This window comes from Carassius carassius, chromosome 11 (genome assembly GCF_963082965.1).
Source record: "Carassius carassius chromosome 11, fCarCar2.1, whole genome shotgun sequence".
In the NCBI taxonomy this organism is placed as follows: domain Eukaryota; kingdom Metazoa; phylum Chordata; class Actinopteri; order Cypriniformes; family Cyprinidae; genus Carassius; species Carassius carassius.
This window is the reverse complement of record NC_081765.1, coordinates 28,638,586-28,657,628: the sequence shown is the minus strand read 5'-3', so window position 1 is coordinate 28,657,628 and position 19,043 is coordinate 28,638,586. Positions and strand designations below refer to the sequence as shown.

Sequence of the window (19,043 nt, the reverse complement as noted above, 5' to 3'; positions counted from 1 at the left end):
CAACAATCCAACAACAGTTTGGTGAAGAACAATACATTTTCCAGCACGATGGAGCACCGTGCCATAAGGCAAAAGTGATAACTATGTGTCTCGGAGACCAGAATGTTGAAATTTTGGGTCCATGGCCTGGAAATTCCCCAGATCTTAATCCCATTGAGAACTTGTGGTCAATCCTCAAGAGGCGGGTGGACAAACAAAAACCCACTAATTCTGACAAACTCCAAGAAGTGATTATGAAAGAATGGGTTGCTATCAGTCAGGATTTGGCCCAGAAGTTGATTGAGAGCATGCCCAGTCGAATTGCAGAGGTCCTGAAAAAGAAGGGCCAACACTGCAAATACTGACTCTTTGCATAAATGTCATGTAATTGTCGATAAAAGCCTTTGAAACATATGAAGTGCTTGTAATTATATTTCAGTACATCACAGAAACAACTGAAACAAAGATCTAAAAGCAGTTTAGCAGCAAACTTATTGAAAACTAATATTTGTGTAATTCTCAAAACTTTTGGCCACGACTGTATATAACTTGAAAGTAATTTATTTAATAGAACGAATTTCCAGGGCTGAAATATCTTCATCCCAACCAGGAATTGCTCGTAACTAATTTATTTTGAATTACAGAATGATGACAAACACCATTATAAACACTTGCCCTCCCAATCTGCATGCAAATAGACACTTTTTATGGTTTCAGCACTGTGTAAAAATTGATTATAATTAGATTTGAGAACAGGCAGATTCTGACAGAAGTTTTTGAGCCGCAGCTATTCAAGTGCAGTAATTTGTTCTCGAGGCTGTTAATGAAGTTACATTTTTAGAAGAGATGTGATGTCAGGCCTCTCATGTCCTCTGCTACCGTTTAATGAATGTTAATTGATGTTTATTGCTGCTTTTCAAGGAAAACATACTTCCCATTCTCTAACCATTCCTTCAAATGTGTTTGAGCAAGTGTATTTAACGCTGCTCATATTTTTCTAGGTGTAAACGAGTAAGTGGTTTGATCCTACTGACTTTATAGAAACAGATCGGATTGAGTGCTGCAGGTTCTCAGAATCTCACACACTGCTCAAGAATATTACATTTACATTTATCTGACGCTTTTATCCAAAGCGACTTACAATTGTTATATATGTCAGAGGTCGAACGCCTCTGGAGCAACTAGGGGTTAAGTGTCTTGCTCAGGGACACATTGGTGTCTCACAGTGGATTTGAACCCGGGTCTCTCACACCAATGGCATGTGTCTTATCCACTGCGCCAACACCACCCCAGCATGTACTTGATGTACTTAAAGCAAGCATGAAATTTAACTATATGCATTATTACTGGTCTAAATGTGAATGATTTATCCACGTATAGTTTTTTTTTTTTGACTTGTACATTTGAACCAAAGTTTAACTCTCAGTGAAACAACAGACTTCTCTCTGTTAACACAACAAGCCTCTCCAAACATATCACCCACATAAACCTTTCTTAAGATCTGCTGCAAGAAGAAATAAAAAAAAATCTGTGGATCATCCAGGTAACAACACCGTATTAAGAATCAAGCGTATGTAAGCTTTTTAAACAGGTGATTTTTATAAATTCAACTGTTATTTTCTCTTGTGGGCTATATGTAAACTTCTTTTTAGTATTTTGTATGATCCCACTTATTTTGGTATAATAATTAACATTTTGCAGATACTGCAAAGTGTATGTCAAATTTTAAAAAATGAGATGCTCGTGTGCGAGATGCTGCAAAAGATGGTAGACACAAGCGTAACGGTCATACACGTCTGCCTAGCTAACGCATAGAAAAACAATGGAAAAGTAGTGCGTTGGAATGGAAAAACGAGTTCTGTGAATGGCCACTAGGGCCAATGCATATTCACAAAAGTGCAATCGAAACCACAATTCCTTTCAATTCCTTTCCTTTTCCATACATTACTAGGGCCTTATGAAATCAGTTTTATTTTTTCCTAAATTCCATTTAGTTTTTTTTTCCAAAAATTTATTTATCTGGATTCAGTTTTTTTTTTTTTGTTTGAATTTTTCGACTCCTTTTTAATAGTTAAAGTTTCTCACCATATTCATTTTTGTTACCAAATTATGTGTTTTAGCATGTCTTATTGTTTGAATGCATAAAACAACTTCATTTATTTCTTAAAGTAGCCTTATGATTTTTTTTTTTTGTTGTTGTGGTTTTTTCCGAGAAATTCTGTGTTGTGTATTTAAATTTTTCTGGTAATCAAATCAAGGTTTAAAACGTTTATTTCATTTGTCTTTTAATTATTGAAAATTAAGGAAACTTTATTTTTTGGCAAACAAAGGGGATTTACTGTTCAAATTAAAACATGGAAAAAATGTTGAGATTATTCCTTAAAAAATAATGTTTGTTTTATTTTAGCAGCTGTAGTAGTAGTAGGCTATGAACATTCTGCTGAAAAATAGTAATAGGCAAAATATCTTCAAATCAAACAGTGAATACCTTTACAGTTCTGTGTAAGTGATATGATGCTAGTTTTACTCAAATCAAACAGCAGTTCTGGAGATGTTGTGTTTCCATTCTCATTTAGTGAGAGGGCAGATGCTGAAATCACTGCGAGCGTCACGCTCGTTTCAATGTGTGTGTGTGTGTAGTAAATGAAATGGCGCGTCTGCCTTATTCATTAACAGAGACACGCAGAACATGCAGGATTCATATTTAAATCATCTTGAGTGGCTTAATATTTTCAGATACTAGTCCATATCTCAATTTGATTTAAGTGTAATGACCTACTTTTGATTAATTAGATTCCTTCCTCGTTTTCTGCATTGCAGAAATCATAGGGCCTTACATTACTGAATGAGCTTATCCAAACTGAACATTGTTTTTGTTTTATGTTCAGTTCTTCTTAATACTTACCAAGTTCTTCTTTCCCTTCACAGACTCTGACTCAAGGCAGAAGAAGACCTCGGGCAAGGAAAAGGACAAGAACAAGCAGTAGAAGAGGTCCAGCAAGGCAGCAAACCAGCGATCTCCTCTGGAGGAGCAGCCCAGCAAGAGATACGTGAACCAGCGGCAAGACGGCAGCAATGAGGACTGCCGTGGATCCGACAAACACCACAGAGATTCTCTCCGCCAGGGACACGAGGACGAGTCACCCCCTGCACGACAACGAGGAGAACCAGAGCACAGGAGAGGACATAAGGAGCATCAGGACCACGAAGACCGACAGCCGGATTCACGCAGGCACAAGGACGAGGACAAAAATTCCAGAGAGGAAAAGGAAAAAAATAGATGCAGAAGCAGAGAAAAGGAGCCTCTGTGGCAGAGCCGGGACAGGTCAAAGTCACGAGAGAGAAGCCGCAAAGAGATCAACTCCAGGGACTCGTACAGGAACGGCTTAGAGAGGGCGGACAAAGAGAACCGGCATTCTGACAGACATAAAGAGTCCAGGAGGAAAGACGAGAGGAGCAGGGATAGCTTACCAAGGAGACACCGATAGCTGTTTAAAGGAAGGCTGAATAAAATTGTGCTATCGTACAAATTTTGAGCCATTTCTCATTCATGGTCGCTTTCACCCTTGTGCTTTTGCTTAGCCTCTGTGTTATTATACAGTAAATCATAATGATTGTTCTGAGCAGCCGTTGAAAGGACTCGTGGAAATGTACCGTACACACACTGATGCTGTGTAATGTGTTCCTGAAGCAATTTTAGCGGTTAAACGAGGCTGTGCTCACATTTTGTATCTTATGTATCCTTGCCCAGTAGTATTTTTGCAGATGTTTTGGAAGTAATTGGCAAATGCAAGATTAAAGATGACATTTGCTATAAATTAAAAAGGTTCACTGTGCTTATTAAAGCCACATTTGATTCAAAACCAGTTAGGAAAATAAAGATAAATTGTGATGATTTTGCTAACAATATAAAATCTATTATTCAAAAGTTTCGGGTCAGTAAGAACTTTTTTTTATGTTTTTGAAAAAAAAAGGCACCAAGGCTGAATATATTTAAAAAAATACAGTAAAAACAAATTATTTGAAATATAACCATTTAATTTTGTTTTAGTACAGTATGTTTAAAAATATAATTTATTCCTGTGTCATTCCTGTGATCCTTCAGAAGATCATTCTAATATGCTGATTTGGTGCAATGTTGAAAACTGCTGCTATTTCCAAGGTTGATTCTGTCAGTTTCAATTACCGTAATCGCTTCAAAATTATTTAATATGCAGCACACAAATAACATTTTGCTTTTGAATGGTAAATATTATATATTTCTATCTAATGGTTATCAAGAATATCAAGGTATGTATATTTTTTAGTATTTCACACAGCCCTAACTGCTCTGATTCTCATTTTAAAGTGAATATAAAAAAAAAATAATCTCAGTTTGTAGCTCATGTCAGTGTTGGAGCTTAATAAAGTGACATTTCTGTGGTGCACAATCTGTTGGGTGTTGCACATAGTGTAGTGCACTACATCTGATTTCTGTCACATCTCATTTCAGATGCACTGATTTCTTCAGTCTTTTACTTTTAAGCAACATTCTGGCATTGGAGATGAAGCTGCTTTGCATTCACTGATTTCTGCCGTGCTGCCCTATAGGATTCACATCTGCCGTGACCTTCAGGGGTAACTGAGCCTAGACTGCATAAGCGAAGCCCGATATAGGAACAGTCCTTTTCTTTGTAGCCGATGTTAATGGTATGCAGGACAAGCCCACTGGGATTGTAAAGCAGCGAAACGCATATGAATTCAAAATCATCAATAGAGAGCTGCCAGTCAATTCAGAGAGAAAGGATCCCAGGTTTGCTTAATGATGTACAAAAACGTGCTCCGGTCACTTTTCCCAATGCAATATATATAATATAGTATATATGGTACACTAATATATAATGAATTAATTATGCACTATCATTTGTGTGTGTGTGTGTGTATATATATAGATATAGATATAGATATGTATGCATATATATATATATATGTTACAATTTAATGAATGAATGATCTATCATTTGTATATGTGAAATATTTCTTTATTTATTGCATTTAAATAGTTTTTATAAGTAATTTTTTTTTTCTTCTTCTCGGTGATGAGAATTGGGGGGAAGTTTTCTTAATTTTCATGAAAATAAAAAATAACAATGGATTGTTTTTTGTATTAGCAAATATAAATTCTAATGTTTCTTTTGTTTTTTGGGAGAAATATGACCCAGATGTATTCTTGACAGGTTTGTGAGATTTGTTAAGAGTCAGATCTTTTTTAAAAGAATAATAATCAGCATCTTACTCAAATGGTTCTATGAAATTAAAAACGAATCACTTTCTTGTTTCTGTGCTTAAATATCTTGTTTATCATTGGTTTCTGTTCAAGACAGGCTTTGACTACAAGAACTTGATTCTACAAGAGAAGCAGAAGAGCTGTCTGGAGGGAAAGCTTGCCTGTTTCATTATCAGTGGAGCAAGAGATAGACCTGTTATTTCCAACTCCTTCGACACCACACTGTCAGAGTCACTTCTGGAAAAGCTCCTTCTTCCTCACCAGCATCGCTGCAGGAATTTTGCACTTTGGTATCACAAGACGTTTTTTGTAAACTGACCCCTTCCATTCACAGATAACTGCCAATTTGTACACCTGACTCAAGATTCACTTTGCTCCATGTGGTCATTTATTGCAGAACGTTTCAGTTTTGTGCATATATGCATCTGATCTTCTTCTGTTGGTATCAATTAAGTCAGCATTTATTCATAAATGCATTGTTGTGGTTATTATAGGCTGTGAGATAGCCGAGTACATTCAGAGATGTGGGAATAGCAGCTTTCATCAGACCTGACTCATTCGATCACTTAATTATCAACATCTGATGCTCTTAAGATGGTTGAATCCGTGTCTATTAAAGGAATAGTTCACTTAAAACGTAATGATTACTTTGGGATTATCGTGATGTTTTTAATCAGCTTTTTGTACTCTTATTCTGATGGCACTCATTCATTGCAGAGGATCCATTGATGAGTTACTGATGTAGTATTGAATTTCTCCAAATATAAAGAAACTCATCTACATACTCATATGCCTTCTACTGCTACAGATTTCCCACCGAAAAATATGGCAGTGTGTTTCATACTCATGCCACTGTCAGTGTGAAAATAGGCAAAACTGTGCCTGAAAAGAAAACATCTCTATGAATGGAAGCTCTGCCCAATGTCACCACAGGAAGTGAATGAACGGGTGGAGCTCAGTGTGGGTGCTTCTTCAAACCCTGTTTTTAAATTCTAAAATAGAATTTTTGTAGATTACTATTACTGTAGCGTGCAATTAGGGGTCTATATGTTCTGGCAGACTGTCTCACCACAGCAGACATCATAAACATTATTCAAACCTTGTTTACTGACTTCCAACTTGACTCAAGCTGTGCCTGCGGCGCTCAAAGAATGAGAGATTTTTCAAAAGAATGAGACCGATTTTCCATTCATTTAAATAGTGCACAATTTTGATAAAAAATGTTATTTTATGTCTGAAGCTTAATATATCCAGAACCATTGCTTAAATTTATGTAATCAGGGCAATTGTTATGGATGGGCCCACAGTAACATTCCTAGTTGTCCTTCCATGTTATAGCATACATTTTTCTAAACACATCTAGATTATAAATAAAATATAACTTTTTATTTTATTTTTATTTCTTTAATTTATTATATTTTTTAAGATTTTAGTTGTATATTTTATTTAATATTATGCTAACAAGTCTTCAGTTATAAGTCGATGCTTTGAACTCTTAAATTAGGAGGTTATTTTCTTTTATCATATTATCTTACATTTTGTTAGGATAGTATTAAATAGTAAAGGCATAGCAATATCCCTGTAGGGATATATATCGCAGTTTGAACAAACAAAAAGATGTGAACGAGCCCAATTCAGTACTCGCGGTGTTCTGTTGTTCAGGGCTCACGCAGAGAAAGGAGTCTCAAAACACTTGAACATCGAATTTGCTTATTTTTTCTCTTGTGCCGTCAAATACATACAAAATATGTCAAATATATCCACCTTGGAAATTATGCTCGAAAAAAATGTCAGTTATTTCTTAAGTGAAAGTAAACAGTTGAGGAAAAAATGGGATGTATATTATATTGGATGCGTTCATCGTCTCTTAAAGTGACCGCGCATAATTTAGCTACTGGCTGCTGTAATGTTAATCCAAGAAAATGAAAATGAAAATCACTCACTGCTCTTGACTGAATTACTTTGTAGTTTTAACAGTCAAACCAAAAATTATTCAGACACCAGATATAATTTTTGATATATATAGCAAAACTGTAATAATATGAGAAATGTTGAAGGTGTCTGGATAAATGTAGGTTTGATTGTATATTTCATTTTTACATTGAAGACTATCCAGTGCTATTTTACATTTAATTATTTGGTTTCTGTACCTTGACACCTACAAACTTGAAAAAAAAACTTAAACATTGTGTAAATAGCACAAATAAATAAAAATAAACGAACATACAAATTAAACAATTTCAAACAGGGCCCACTGGTACAACCTTCACCGGGTCCCCGGCTACGGCCTGGTTTATCAAGCTGGTGCATTAGAAAAGGGGCTCATCTCCTGTTTCCAAAATGCATCACAAAGTGCTTGATAAAGCTGTAAATTAATTCCACATTGCACAAGGTGCAAACAACCTTACACCTGTTTCACACATACTCCATCTGCAGTGCGTATGCAGTCCGTGTGCGTCATGTATGTGGTGCAGCACGGACTCGATGTGCTTTCACACAGGACACGTTTGCAGTCCGCTACTCGGTACGTAAACGATCGCTGCACTGCTGCAGACGCAACGCTCCTGGAACGCAACTGGAATCCATTAACATGGGTGCGTAAAAAAATATGCAACGCATACGCAAAGACTTCTCAAAGACTTACTGTTTGTCAATTTTATTTGGGTAACACACATATTCTGAATGCCTTCGGCAGAATTCGAATGAGTAATTTTAATCTAGATTAATATAGATTAATTTCAAGATCACAATGAGATTAATCTAGATTAAAAAAAATAATCTATGCCTACCAATAATATATATATTTTACAGTATATATATATATATATATATATATATATATATATATATATATATATATATATTATTTAAAATGGTCTGATAGTGTTTTTTAAAAATCTTATGGAAATGTACTCTAAATAGGAGCCCGAAAGTGTTTTTATTTATTTATTTTTAAATCTCCCTTGAGTAGCAAAATGATAAATCAACAATATTTGACCTCATTTACAAGAAGAGAAAACTTTCATTCCAGTGATATTTTCTTTGAATTTACTGGCGTATGATTGCTTCCCATAGGGAAGAATGAGAGATGGCAGTGTACAGACAGTGAAAGTAGGGCATACAGTAGCTCTCAGGTAGCGCTGTCCCTGAGGTTTCGGGATGAGCATGCGTGATGATTTCTATCGCGAAATTACGAATTCTGTACAAATACTATGGCGAAGTTTCAGTTTATATTATTCACGCCGTGCTGACGTCGCGTGGCTACTGTCCAATACCAAGACTCGCTTAGTGTATATTAATGACACCACGCTGACGTTGTAGTTATTTCTCCAATGAAGAAATGTCAGTGGTGAATATTAATTGGTGTAGGTTGACGTTGTTTAGTGACCTGCCAATGGCGAAGGTGTGCGTAATGAGTATTACTCCTGTAGCCATCGCCGTAGTAGGATTGGTAACCTTCAGTGAGGACGCGGCGCATCGCTTCAGAGTCCGAGTGTGCCGTGCAACCTGCAACACAGAGTGACGCCAAGTCTTTTCAACTTTACCGGCAAACATCGTCTGTTCAGGTGAGTGAACCTCAGGAGAATTCAAATGCAAACGCGTTTTTGACAGCGTTAATACTGACAACCGCTCAGTCTACCAAAACTTCATTTTAGTGAGTGAAAGACAGCAACCTGAAGCATCAAGCCAGTATTTGATATTCCATCTCCTTGACTCCTGTGTGTGATTTATGAATGATTTAGCTATAAATCTCGCGTAAACGCGTCTTTAACGTTTTTGGAGAGTCTTAACCAGAGAGCAACTTTGGCAAACACTTTCACCGTAGGATAACGTTACCTGTTCGCGTCGCTTCCTAATTCGGCGTCAAAGCAGTTCTCATATCTCATATGACGCTTTAGTTATGGCCAAAAAATATATATATACATGCTATATATATACATCGGTTGGTAGCGACTAGGATTTGAAAGCCTTTCTACGTATAACAGATATATAAAGTCTATCATTACTCCTCATACTGTTCAAAATGACTTAACGTTACTTTTGCTGAAGAATGTAGGCTGCTGTAATGTAATCCATTTGACAGCGGTCCATAATAGAGGTTTTTATAAAACATGTGATAGTTTGCAGGACGAACAATACAGTTGTTATTCCTTGTCATTTGAGAAGTAGAATGTCCGTTTTATGTATTAACGATTCATTTGAATCGAATCTTCTCAATGAATCGTATAATAATTGATAAAACCAATATGCTGTAGGATTCGCCAACGAATCAAACTGATCCGGTTCATGAGTTCAACTCGCTCGAATAAACTGGTTTCAACACACACACACACACATACACATAAGTTAAGAAACACACAAATAATGATGGTGACCGTGAACTGGAAGTGCATTTACTCCAGTTATATGGGATTGTAGTGAGCCTCTTTCACAGTTTGCTGTCATGTTTTAGCATTCGTCCTTGGATTAAATAATCCTCTCAAATTTGTAATTCTACAGTAAGCCTCATAATATATGCAATCTAAAGGGCTTTATACTGACTTTAAACATTGTCTCTTTAAACAACTTTTGTTTATATATTCATTTTAATAATTGTAAAAAATATTGGAAATACAAAATGAACAACTGAATATGATTGCATGCTGGTTAGAAAATGTTTCATTCATGCATTATTTCAACAAAATTTGCTTAGTTTAATGCAGCCAGAGGCTTTGAAAATTTGCCCTTTTATGTCAGATACTAAGGTTCATGTGCTCTCATTGTCTTTCTCTTTCTCTCTGTGTAATGTGAACATAAGGCAGAAGGTGTGGCTTCTCACATATTCTCCCTGAAGTGTGGTCTACTTGTACTTTAATAGAGCACTTAAGTCCTTTGCTCATCAGGACTAATTTGTTCAGCAGTGTTGCATCATGCCTTGTAAAGCAAAACACATTGTAGTCTTAAAGCACTTTGGGAAATGTTTTTTTAAACCTCTTTTCATAAACCCATATTAGTCCACCTTTGTTCTAGGCGTCCCGTAGATAAATGTACCCGCAGTGACAATAAGTAAGTGTTTGCAGGTACAGAATAGTATAGCTCAAATGCTTATTTTCCCCCTTCCCTTTTTTACTGCTTCCTTCCTTCTGCATTTCATTATTCCCACACATCCTTTCTTCTTGGATGAGTTTCTAGAACATTTAATAAGTCTGAAATATTGTATTAGGGAACTCCTAATCTATGCATTTTTTTAAAGTAAAGAGCCGTCTAATTCGACTTTGAGATTGAAATTCAGCTCAGTGCAAAATTGTAACCCAGAGCTCTCAGATGTTCAAAGGGCTGTTATTATACCTGCTGTCTCCGTCAGAAATATAGGAGCTGGCGATGTGCACTTGAGGAGAAACAATCAAAGAGTTCGGCAGTGTTACAGAGTCTCTTTACTGCTATATATTATCTGTTAATCACACTCATACATCATGCTGCTTCTCGTTATACAGAAGACCTGCTGTAAGATCCAGAGAGAAAATGCTTATATGTACAGTATTTAACCTCCTCACCTCCACTAATGGTTATATGAGGTTAACAAGAACATCTTGGCAATTTCATTGATATCTTTAAAGGAAAGACTGGAGTGCTCTAGGGTTATTCAAGGTCAAGAAGAATATCCTGGCAATGTCATAGATTTCCTTAAAGGTGAAGTGTGTCATTTCTGCACCACTAGAAACACTATGGAACTGCAAAAATAAGGTTTGTTTTCGAGCAGTTTTCCAGAATGCTCCACCTGTCTGTCATTGGTTGGTTTAATAAATATGACATAACATCACACACTGTCACCCATCTGAAAGAAAGGTTACTACCCTGGAGATTTGGTGATGGCATGAGATTTTTAATGGTGTAACTCGCAGGTTTACAGCAGGACTCAAGCATCTTGGTGAGAACTGAACAGCGTGTGTCATCTTGTAGTATGATATCTGTCTGCAGCAGGGAAGCAAACTTGTCACCTTTTGGTGAAGTTTGTTGTTTTGAATCCAAAATAAGAGGTTAGTGTGAATTGTTTAAATCTGATGGATTTTCAGTATAGTGGGGGAGGTGTGTCAAACTGAAACCATACTCAGTCCTATCCATTTTTTATAAAAAAAAATGTCTCCATGTTTTATTGTGCATGATTCACGTTACTTAAAATAAAAAAGGATTTGTTTTTTTCCTATTTTATTATGTGTAATGCTTTACTCTGCATCTGAAAAATCTGGAAGTCTTCACCTGACATCATAAATTCCTTGTACTTTTTTTTTAACCGCACTCCAACTCATACTCCACCGATCATAAGGATGTGGTCGGTTAGATTATTATTTCTTTTTTTTATTAAAGAAATTAATACTTTTTACATAGGAATTTATCAAGAGTGACAGTAAAGACATGTATAATGTTAAAAATGATTTATTCATCAAAAAAAAAAAAGATCTTAAAAGTTTGTACAGTTTTAACAAAAATATTAAGCAGCACAACTGTTCTCCACATTCATATTAAAAAGAAACCTTCCGTGAGCAGTAAATCAGCATATTAGTGACACTGAAAACTGGAGTAATGGCTGCTGAAAATTCAGCTTTGCATCACAAGAATAAATTACATTTTAAAATATTTTTTAAATAGAAATGAGTTAAAATGCAATAATGTTTCACAGTATTACTGTTTTTACTGTGTTTTAAATGAAATAAATGCAGCCTTGGGGAGCATTAGAGACTTCTTTCAAAAACATAAACAAATCTTACCCACTTTTTACGATCAAGTCCAGTTCTGGATTTATTTATTATTATTATTTTTATATTCTGCTTTGTTTTGTTTTTATTCTGAAATACATCATGTTATCTCATGACAGAACAGGTTGCAAATGGAAACATGTTCTCATTAAATGAAGAACGGATGTTGTCATGATCACTGGAAACTGAGTTGCCGAGTTCACCCACGTACAATTCCAGACAAATGTTTTGTTTCCTCATATCTACCCAGTATTGGTGTCAGACCATTCATTTAGCATTACTTACAGTAAACAAATTACATGAGCCGTTCTCAGTAATTTGTTTTATACTCCACATAAATGTTATTGTTTGCCTCAAGTTTTTATTATTAATATTATTTTTATTTTTCCAGACACCGACTCTATTGTAGTTCGATATCTTTTCCGTGTGTTGCACAAAAGCCTTGCTGCCATGCCACAATAAAGGCTGCTTTTGTGGTATAGCTTGTCCCCCTGCAGCTGTGAGATGCCTGTATAGGTGACTGGTAATTAGTCCCATTCTGTCTGCTGTGATTTATAGAGCTCACCATCATGCGTGAATGTGATCCATGAGCCAAAAAGACATACGTTATGCATAAGCGAACCAGTTACGATTTCATATTTTAGTAAAATTATTTAGGTTAACCTATTACAAATTCCAACAATTAATAGGCCCTTTATATTTTAATGTATTTTAAGTGTATTTTTGTGGCCTTTTTGGCTCTACATTGTTGCTGTTATGATAAATGTCTATAAGCAATGACTAAGGATGACCCAATGCTATTTCTAAATTTTTGTTCTCTCTCTATTGTTTGACGTTATACCATGTTTTTTATGCAAATATTTCTACCATTTCTGTTGTCACATAGTGTATAGACCATCATTCCACCGCACCCCAGTAAAGTCTGCTAACATATGTCTCAGTTAGTCTAATAGTCATTTGTCACTGTAGTGCAATACTACTGAGAGTATTTTACCAGCTAAATTATATAAAAACTAATTTGCTGTTAAAGGTCACCACTGCTGTGGAGTGACATGAAGTTGTGACATGATGTGTGACGTGACCCAAATTATTATGTATATTACTGTCAATGTAGACACACGCATGTACGTATACCTTCGTCATTGTGTGCGTAGCTCCTTTGACCTTACATTTATTTTTACTGACGGAAAAGCCCGGGAGGGGGCTGCTGCTCCTGGCTGGGTATGGAATGGGGCAGAAATAAATTGCCTCCACATCTCCTGCGTCTCTGCGGAGTGCAACGAATGATAATGTAGCTGGGAAACTAGGATATTGGGAAGGTTGGCTAGTTCTAGTAATTAGCAGGAGGGATGAAAATGGAAGGTGAAAGAGGGAGAGGGGAATGATTCCTCTGTAAGGGGGTAATGAATCACTCTTACTGTATTGTTACTGACAGGACTGGGGATATTTTGAGAGACTTAAAAAATCAAATAATTGAGAAACCTCTCAAAATCTGGCAGAATAGACAGCAACAATATGGTTCTGGATGAAAATGTCTTATTTATTTTCTCCAGAGAGAAATTCGTTTTTAAGATAAATTCTAAACCTTTCGAGACCATCTTGAAAGCTCTACCATAAACGAGATAGTGAAGCAAAAGACCTCAGCAACTGCTCCCTCTCAAAACACCCTGAAACAACCTTTGTGTATATGAATGACTGATGTATTGGACAGTAATCCATATTGGCCATTGGGTGATTGCTTTAAAACAGCCGATGATCAAAACTCTGACACCTTTTATTCCTTTTCAAACAATGTTATTATGCTGGGAGATTGGGAAAACTGATGCTTTTGAATGTTCGCAACGCACGTATTGAGCTTCATATCTATAGGTTTTCATAGATTGCAGGTTTGTTCGGTACCTCATGGAGTACAGAGACGTACTTGAGAGGCAAGGAGCTCTGGTTCGAATTCCGTGTAACCATGGTTCAACAAAGCAGTTCAAATCTGCATATAAGGAAGTTCAAATGGCATGGCATCAACAAATGCGTTTTTATATCAGTTTTGCATTCTTTAACACTATCGGATAGGTTTAGGGTTGGGTTCGGTGTAGGGCATATTTCCAACACGATAGAGCATTAACTTTTAGAGACAGTCACCGGATATTTGAATTCTGAACCGTGGCAATACGTACCAGAAGCAACATAATAAAAACACAGCAATATGTACATATTTCAGCATAATGAAAACATGTCTTCTGTTCTGCTCCCTCCCTAGCCCCTCTGTGGATGTTCCTGTGTGCATCTTTCTTTTAACATCCATTAAGATTCATATTAAAATTTTTATTTTGCTTTTGCATTCCTAGTCCATTGATAAGCTACTGGGATCCCATTGAGTTGATGCTAAGTTGGCAAGTTCCTGCTTGTTAAAGCCCCATTTTGTCATGTGCATTTATATTTGTAATGTAGCTGTGAGAAATCACACTGCATGCCGATGACAAGAGACGGATGCGATGGGTGTTTTGAGAGAGAGCAGCACAGGGACTGAGACAACATTACTTTTCCCAAAAAGAGACAAACAGTTACAGCATATTTTGCATTATGAAATACTAAACATCTACTACACATACAAGCTCACTGGCAGATTTTACATGGCATAGATCCATAATAGATAATTTATATCATGTCTTTACTGCAAAAGTCCTAAAACATTTGTATCTGACAGCGAGACAGGATACTCAGAGATTTTTATGACTTTTTTTTTTCTCATTTTGTCCCCTAAAACTGTTACTCTGCATGAGCTAAATGAGGTGCAGTTTTCTTACTGTGTTGCACACAAATCAATTAACCTAGTCGTACCTTTTTGACTGACAGTTACTGAATTCATTCAAACAGTTTATACTGCACTAAAACTGTTGATGTCACAGCTAATGATGTCCGTGCTGAAGTCGTCATCTTTTTATATGTTACCATCATCTAGAATATGACTCTTGTAACTTGTCAAAATAGCTTCAGTAGCTCCTACAGGCCGTGTGATTGGTCCTTGTCTGGAAGCAAGGAAAGAGTGGCCAGAAACCGCTTTGAGCTTCATAACAAGTGACAAATGCTGAGTTCTACTGTTTATTTGCGTTCTGATACACAGGGTCCCTACACAACATTCACTTCTCCTTATATACTGAGCAGAGGATATCTGTGTAAGTTTACTTCAGCTGACAAACATATTTGTACTGTACAATGTGAAGTCAAAATTATATTCTTTCTTTTCTAAAGTTAAAGAAAGTAGTTTGGTTAAGTGCTGAGTCTGCATCCACTAATTCAGTTCGGCTCTAATCAGGTTGCACACAGCCACTGCCTCTTAAAACTCTTGGCTCAACTGGGCTTTCGCTGATCTCCTTTTGATTAGCTGCTTGCACGAGGTGTCTGTCCTCACTTAGACTTCTAGGTTCTTTAGATTTCCCATCAATCAGCTGTAGTAAGTGGGATGGAGTAAGTTCCTCCCACTGCTAAAATCCAGATCTGAGTAATGGACCTAATAGAGTAACTGAACTACAAGTGCTTCCCCGGCTGTAGTGGTTTATTTAGCATTGCCTCAGGTTACATGTAACCCTGCAAAAATCTGATAAAAGCCCCTCTTCTAATTTATATTTCAACATGTGAAATGTTTAATGATTTAATTCATGAGTATAGCTCCTGTTGGAATTTCACCAGGTACCTAATCCCAGAAAATGGCATCCATGTAACTCAATCAGAGGATCTAGCACCAGACAGACTAGCTGCCCTACACTCTTAAAAATAAAGGTTTTTTTAAAGGGATAGTTCAACCAAAAATTTACATTTTATGTTTACCTCCCGCTCCCCAGGGCATCCAAGATTGTCATGGAACACAAATGAAGATTTTTAACACAAATCGTTGCAGTCTGTCAAATCATATAATGGAACTGGATGGGAATCACGGCTTTGAGAGTAAAAAAAAAAACATACACAAAACCAAAATTAAACCCTGCAGCCCTACCCATGATGATACATTGATGTGTAAAGACACAAAACAATCGGTCTGTGCAAGAAACTGAACAGTATTTATATTAGTGTTGTCACGGTATCAAAATTTCAGTATTCGGTACCGATATCAGTGAAAATCCACGGTTCTCGGTAACAATTCCAGTACCAAAGCAAAACACAAAAATATGCTAATAAAAAAACAACACTTTTTAGCACTAAAAATAAAACAAATGTCATTATTTATACTTATTTACAATTGTGTTTAAAGTTTTTATACAAGTAATATAATTATGAAAAACAGTAAACAAGTTTGACCCAAATTTTATTTGTCTTTTAATTAATGAATTTTTTTAAATAATTTTATTTTTTTTGTAAATAAAGGGGATTTGCTATTAAAATTAAAACATGGAAGAAATATTGTGTGATTTATTTCTTTAAAAAATAAAGTTTTATAAAAAAAAATTCAACAGTAGTAGCAATATCACATACATTTTACTAATTAATAGTAATATTTCTAGCACAATGCCTTTATGTAAAAATGAACTTTTTTTTCAACCCTTTAAACACACCTTGGCCAATGAAATTGCCATTTACGCATTAGCTCAACCCACTACCGGAGAAACCGGGATATCTTCTGGTTGTTTGAAAAACTTGAATAATTCTAATTGAACTCCATTATTTTGACAGGAAAATACAACAAAGGGTATAGTTTACATGTAGCGCGTCGATTCAGCCTATTAAGACTCTCGCCCTCTATCTTTGCACACATGTGTGAAAAACAGCGCTATCAGCAAAGTGACGGCGAGTCGAGAGCCTTCACACAGAGTTTACAGCGCGTCAAATACAGGTGTGCTGTGCGTCCATTGAGATGAACTGAAAAGTACAGATCTCTTGATGAAGAGCGAACTCTGAAGCACTAAGTCAGTGTCCAGTGAGTGAAAATATAATCAGGGTTCTAAATTGACTTTTTTGATCACCAGCCAAAATCAGAATTTCCACTAGCCATTTTTTTTTCGGTAAAAATAACATAAATTATGAGTGCCACTGAATGCATTTGATCATTTTATTAACATTGTTGGCATGAAAAACACATATAAAGTACAATGCATGCAACAAAATATACACTGACTCAAATTTAAAATTATTAGTTCCCACCACGAAATTGCTTGTTTTGTTTTTTTCTTTCGCGTAACTTACATGCGGAAATCCTGACAAAGCATTACGACATTCTTGTGATCAAACACAAGCCATTCATGACCCGTCAGCCATTTGGCATTAAATTTTCTTTTCTTTGTTTCTCTGTCGATATCCTCATCCCCTGCCTCGTTCCTCTTTTCACCCCCAGAAATCTGTCCCAACCACCACCGTTTACCATTTAGTTTAATCTTAATTTTTTTCTTTAATAGCTAACTCCCTCCTCTTTCAGTCTATGCTCCCTGCTCTGGCTCCATTCATTCTTCTTCCTTGTGTTTTCTGATGAACGCTCTATTCGTTTCCATGTTTTTTCGGACTGGTTTCACTGCAAACTGCGTGCAGCCAATGGGCATATGAAACGTCATCACATAGCATTACAGCACAGTGTTCATTGGAAATGTAGGAAGTGCTGCCAGGGGGATAAATGACCGAGAACAGAGCCTCATTTCATGCATCACCAGCCAAACTGGCTAGTAAGTTTTAATTAACACCCGCCAAAATGAATTTTAAGCCGCATTTGGCGGGTTGGCGGGTGTTAATTTAGAACCCTGCTTATAATAGCCTTTAACACACACACTGGCGAGTAAAATTTAAGAATTTATTAGCCAATGGCTAACAATAGACATAATTTAGTCGCCAAGAGTAAAATTTGAATTACTCGCAATGTAGGCGGTTGTTTTGACGGGTTGCCGTGAATACCTTTACACTGACACTGGTTTTACTCAAATGAAACAGTAAAATGGTTGTGAAGTGACTCGGAACAGGTCTGGTGATGTTGCTTATGTATTTATGTCCTCATTGAGATGGCAGACGCACTTCAGTCTATGTAGTAAACAAACCCGCATGTCTCTGCCATTCATTCATTCACACAGAGATGCGCAGAACATGCAGGATAAATATTTCAACCAACTTTTGCGGCTTAACATTTACAGATACTGATCCATATAGAGGTTTGATTTGATAAATTTATGCTAACTTTGACAAATTCCGTGACTGTCCATATTAAAATGTAAGTTTCATTTTTATGACTGGATTTTGAGATTCCGTCCGTGTTTTCATATCATAGCGCTGTATGCATCAAGAACCGGGTTGACCGGGTCCTCGGTACCACCGGTACTTAAAGTAACCTGGTACCATCACATTAAATTTTTTTAGTACCGACTTGGTAACGAAGTACCGGGTCTTTTGACAACACTAATTTATATAATTTTTTTTACTTCTGATTCACGCATTGCCCGAACTGTTTGAACAGCCCTGAGCACGTTCTCAACAGTAGGTGCAGACTGTAGACTTATAAGTGCATTACCACCACAAAATGGACCATTGACACTCTATCTACAATCTCAATTAGGAGTGTCAATGGTTCACTTGATAGATAGGTGGCAGTAATGCACTTATAAGACTGCGATTGGCTGTAAAGCAAGAAGAAGATGATGCGTCACCCACCTGCTGTTGAGAATGCGCTCAGGACAATTAGAACAGATCGGACATTGTGTGAATCAGAGGTTAAAAAAAACTATAAAAAAATGTAAATAAAAAATAAATTAAATAAATAAATAAAAAAAGTAAAAAAAATTTTTTTTTACTCTGCAATCAAACATTAATCAAAGGCATAACATTTTAACAATGTAATTAGTCTTTTAAAATGTATTAAATTAAACATGTAAGAGTTATTTAAATTATTTTAGCAAACAAGCTGCATAAGAGATTTACTGTTAAAATTAAAACAGAAGAAAAATTGTGTAATATTCCTTAATTTTGTTTTATTGGGTGAAGACCATTGAGTTGTGTATATGATTGAGTGTGTATATGATATGACAATAGTTATTTAAATGCTAAATTAATCAATTAAATTATAATTCAATTATTAAATGCTCTTTCACACAGAGACATGC

At 36.1% G+C, this 19,043-nt stretch overlaps 1 protein-coding gene and 1 pseudogene across 1 annotated transcript in view; both read left to right on the top strand.

Moving 5' to 3' along the window:
• Window positions 1-3,789, top strand: part of LOC132153292 (pre-mRNA-splicing factor CWC22 homolog) — a 60,498-nt pseudogene extending 56,709 nt beyond the window's left edge.
• A 4,859-nt stretch (window positions 3,790-8,648) lies between these two features.
• The window catches only part of LOC132153152 (zinc finger protein 385B-like), a 129,004-nt gene continuing 118,609 nt past the window's right edge, over window positions 8,649-19,043 (top strand). The window contains exon 1 of the mRNA XM_059562456.1: window positions 8,649-8,811. The gene's annotated coding sequence lies outside the window, so the exon portion shown is untranslated. The remainder of the gene's footprint in view (window positions 8,812-19,043) is intronic.